At 40.2% G+C, this 5,287-nt stretch overlaps 1 protein-coding gene across 1 annotated transcript in view; it reads right to left on the bottom strand.

The window, feature by feature from the left end:
- SSU72 (SSU72 homolog, RNA polymerase II CTD phosphatase) overlaps positions 1-5,287 on the bottom strand; it is a 76,338-nt gene that overhangs the window by 70,463 nt on the left and 588 nt on the right. The window lies entirely within an intron of this gene.

Below are 5,287 nucleotides of genomic sequence, written 5' to 3' on the forward strand. Positions count from 1 at the left end.
GGGGGGGGGGGGGTTGGAAACTAAGAGATAATTTAGCTGATAAAAAGGTAAGTACTCTTCATTTAATTCAGGTGCCAACAGCAGACATGCACTCCATCAGTACTGAAACTGAAGCCATTCACAGTAAATTGTGCTTGGCTGAACTTTCATTTCTCTTACTCAGTTAAACTGCATTATATGATTCAGTGAGCTTCCATTAGAAGGATTTTAACTCTCACTGTTTGCCACCCATAATAATAATATTATTAGCATCTCCCAACCCAAATCAAACTTTCTAACACTGAACTCATATAAAGGAAAATGTACATGTAGCACATAAACCCTCCTTCAGAACTACAGTTTGCATAGAGTAGTATTAGCTACCTGTATAAAATCCTAATACTAAGAGAATGAGATAATGTAGTAACATTATCTGGAAGATTAACAAACAATACACACAGAGATGCTAAAACAGGTCACACTTATACACTTGATGTTGTATAATACATTTTATAAATTCCCATACACAAGACATATACGAATTTGGAAGTTACCGTCTGAAAACTATTTATTGATCCTTGTACCATTAAGTGACTCCTCCCTCTTTCCCCCTCCTGCAGAATTGCAGCCAGCCTGGACGCTGTTCAGTAATGAGAAAATGGATAATACTGCAAGCTTCTAAATATTGTTTTGTAAACTTAGTCCAATTCCTTTAATCTCATTTCCACTGCCCTTCCCTACAAGATTAACTCAGGAAACTGCTTCAACTAATAATTTTAGGCAACACGCCACAGAAGTTGTATTCCATCTATAGGGTGCATCTTTTCAGTGTTCTGTTACTTCAAGGTAGATTTTGATTTCCTAGGTCTCAATGGGCTTCCTAGCTCTCAATGGGATTCCCTGGCTGCTGGGGGAACACTGACAGGTTCCAACTAAACTGGAGAAGCCATTCCCTTTTAAGGCTGAACGCTCTTTGCTGTAGGACAAGAAACAGAGGCTGAGTTCAGTCACTGAGTCTCCTAGACCGGAAGCTTCCAACTCAATAACCGACCTGTCAGGAACTGAAAGGAACTGCTGCAGTTATTCTTATGCCTACAAGCTGGAAGCTTTAGATTGCTTCTTTCCTAGTTAATTTAGTCTCTCAGGGGCTCAGCACACTTTCTGTATTCACTGCTGTGGTGTGCATGTATGAACACATTCAAGCTGAAATGTATACAGTACTAGCTATTTATAAAAGTCAGCAAGTCCTCTGTCCTGAAGACTACTAAGTAGCACATTTCTACATATACTGTATTTGGCAACAGTACTCTACTGAGTAAGGGAGATTTCTGATATTAGACTTTTTAGAAAAAACAAGCAATTCAGAATCATAACACCATAGATGTCACTATTCTGTGTAAATATGGGACTTTATCATCACCTTCCCCGTCCCTCCCCCATTTTGTTCTGTTGTGTGGTTTGTTGTTGTTGCTGCTCTTAACCAATCATCAATGGTCAAATCCTGCCTCAACTAAACTTTCCAAAATGCCTTATGAGAATGCACTGGTACAGAGCAGCATGAAAGCAGCACCAGTCCCATTCCAGGCCTTTGGAAATGACAGCTGTGCAAATAGTTACATAATGATTGATTCAGACTACTGTTACATGATCCAACTGCATTCAGATGAGTTTCTCAAGTAGCAAGAAGTCCATTTCCATTAGGATTCCTCAGTGACAACGTAGAAAGATGCTTTCCCTTCCTCCAAAATGGTTACTGCTCTTTACACAAAGAACAATTTAAATCAGTTAGCATCAATTGTCTTGAGTTTGTCGACTTACTGTAGGCCATTTGTTACTTGGTTCTTCTGATCCAAAACAGAAAAAATACTCCACTAGAATGTGCATGTACACACACTGAAGTACTTTTATTCATTTTGCAAAAGTTACTCAGTAATCACCCTCCAGGTCTTTATGCAGTGTTGCTACATAAAAGTAAAATGCTGTCCAAGTAAACAAGGTGTCATCATGCTGTAGCTTAATTTTAAATGAAAATTAGGAAAGTAATTACAGCATATGACGAGCCAAGACTTGACTCTGAATGGTTACAGATGAACATCTGGGCGTGGTAATTTTTACAACATGATTAAGTCATTTCTATTCAGTCATTTTTGTTTTCTATTTCCAAATGTAGCAGGAACAGTACTACCTATCCAAAAAACTTGAGACTTCCATGTCTTTTATAACCACAGTGGTATAGTGGTAAGAAGTGTATAAAGTACTAGTTGTACCTTGGGACACTGGGAAAGTCATTAAAGACTGAAAGAAAGCTAGCAGGGTTCTCGCAGAAGGCATCAAGGAAGGTAAGCAGCCAAAGACAAGAGTTAGGAAAAACACAGATTCACTTTCCAAGAAGCATGTGACAGGACAAGGCTGCAAAGAATGTCAGGTTTGAGAAACTTATCACCTGAGAAACCAAGCTAAATTATAACTGAACTCTCTCCCCACTACAAGGAAGCTGCCATGTTGCAATGTAAAAGGACTGAGACTTTTACAATAATGGTGGGGGGGAAGGAGAGGAGGGGAAGAAGGCTTGTCCTCCAAGGAATTCATAAACAATATGCCTGGCAATACTAAATTAAGTTCTCATTTTATGAAAGACTTATGGATCTTCAAGTTTTAACCCTTTCTGAAAAAAAGAAGGTATTTAAAATGATCAAGTCCGAGTCACCCTGAAGTAAAACTTCTGTATGCAGTGACACTGTGGGCCCCCACAAGGAAAAAACTGTAAAATGAACCAGAAAAGTGAGATATGGAACTGTCATTTCTAAGTCCATAACAGGCAGCTACAAAGATTTTAGCAAAGTAGTCTTCCCTATTGTATAAAGTTGTTTGAAACAAATGGTACTTGTATACGTTAAAAAAGGATAAAGCACGAAAAGTCTCTTACAATAAAACTGCAGAAAAATTATGATTATGTGTTCTGAATTCTAGTTCTGCACACAGAAACACACAGCTGATTACATCAATTATTTCATTTAGATGGAGTGTATAGAGAATAAATCTTATGTTTTATAGAAATGTAAAATGAGTAAGCTATTTTGCTTGATGATTTCAGAACGAACATGTTTTGTTATTATCAAAAAATGAATTCAGATACAGTTTTATTATCTATCTATCTATCTATCTATCTATCAGTCATCAGGCAGGACAGAAATGATATGAAACTGAATAAATTTTAAAATACTGCAGTAGATACAAACACTTCTTCCATAAAGACTATTATAAACATTACTGCTGGCCAAGTGAAAAGATATTTATAAGGAAAAATGGGCTTTAAACAAAGTCTTTTGAATAAGTTACAGATTAAGTCCTAAAATATGAATACTGAAACTAGGTAAGTTTAAAAAAAGGATTGAAGACACTATTTTGAAAGTTCAGAAGAAACATCTCCAGTACTATAGCAAAGCCCCTTGGCAAAGATGGACTTTATGATGTTTCCAAAACAAAGTAATTTTTAAATAAATTATGGGATGCAACAGTTTTGGACACACACACCCCTCCCACTCCCCCCCACCTGCAAGCATTACATTTTAAAAAGCTGTTCAAAGTTACATTTTTAGAACGGATTTTAACACAATGCTGAACTTTTCAGAGGGCCACTGTCCTGTGGTTTTATAAAAGTAATCTTTCCACCTTAACAGGGTATTTTAAATGTCTGTAATAGCTCTGTTTAAATTAAATATCTCCATGCATTGTTTGCTGCAATATTTTAACAGCACTGTACTTTAGAAAGATGAGTTAAGTATGGCGTAATGCTAAATTGGCAAGATGGCCTGGATGACCCAATATGATTTCCTCTGAGTTGTTATTTTACAACCACAAACTGAAGTCTTGGAAAATAAATGTTTTCCACTGTGTAAGCCAGTAAGAAGCAAAATATCAGAAGTAGAAAGTAGAAAAAAAAAGTAAAAAAAGTGACTGATCTAATTTATCTGAGCTGAGAACACAAGGAACTCCCCCACCCCATTTTTTTTTTAAAGAGATATATTTTGAGTGTAACCGTTTAATACCAATTTAAAGGAGTTAACTGTGCACAAGTTTTGTTTTCCATAAGCTTATTTTCAAAAATCTAAGAGCAGAAGAGATATTCTCCCTTTTCCTTCTTTTAAAAGATTAATGTTTCATCACATTTCTTTGTGCCACCAGCTACAAAGAAACTGCAAAGCACTGGTCAGCTGACAGTAACTTCATGTTTTTTCTGCCATCCCAGTTGAAGAAAGCTGGTGCCTAGTCTACTTCCGTTTGTCTATGACGTGTCAATCGACCCTGCCTGCTATGTTGGAGGAGCTCAGAGAGAAGCAGGAGCAAGCCCACAACCAGGTGTTAAAAGCCAGCCAGTTTAACAAAAAAGGCTATTTGCTTTTAGTCAAGAGGACGTGGCCTTGATGCCCAAGCAGCAGCAGAGATGTTTCTCATGCTACTATTGTCTGAGTTCAGCCTGCACCGGCCTCACCAGCTGCCCAGCACCAAGATGGCTGCCCGCACCCAGCGCACCTGCCGGCTTCTCTTTTCCAACGCCAAGATCCCCCTTCTCCCACAGTGGGCACTGAGCCCAGACCTGCAATGGGGGACACTTAGCAACCCACTTTCTGGCTGTTCACTTTTCCCCCCTTCTTTCCACCGAGTTCAGAGTGGAAAACATGACCAGGCCTGAGCCCTGCCAGCTGCTCCCTGCAAAGGGGAGAGGAGGGGGGTAAAAAAAGCCCCCTTACAAACACCTGGGCAGACTCCAGGCCTCATCCCACCCACCCTATGATTTGAAAGGGGTGGGGGAAGAATCAGGCCATTTTAGAAGCCCCCTTAAATGCCTGAGCAGGCTCCAGCACTCCCCCCACCTACCCTATGATTTTGGCTGGTTAAGGCCATTTTAGGGGTCCCCTTAAGGATCTGAGCAGGCTCCAGGGCTCATCCCACCCAGCCTATGATGGGGGGGTTAATGCTGTTTTAAGGCACCCCTTAAATGCCTGGGCAGGCTCCAGGGTTTATCCTGCCCACCCTACCATTTGAGGGGACTGAGACCATTTTAGGGCTCCCCCACCCTACAATTTGGGGGGGGCGGCCTAAGACTATTTTAGAGTCCCCTTAAGTGCCTGAGCAGGCTCCAACACTCACTCCACCCACCAATGATTTTAAGGGGAGGGGGTTAAAGCCGTTTTAGGGACCCCCTTAAATGCCTGGGCAGACTCCAGGCCTCACCCCGCCCACCCTATAATTAGCGGAAGTGTTAAAACCATTTTAGGGCCTCCTCCTACCCTATCATTTGGGGGGG

This window comes from Gavialis gangeticus, unplaced genomic scaffold, assembly GCF_001723915.1.
Source record: "Gavialis gangeticus isolate Ggan-Ray unplaced genomic scaffold, GavGan_comp1, whole genome shotgun sequence".
Taxonomy (NCBI): Eukaryota; Metazoa; Chordata; order Crocodylia; family Gavialidae; genus Gavialis; species Gavialis gangeticus.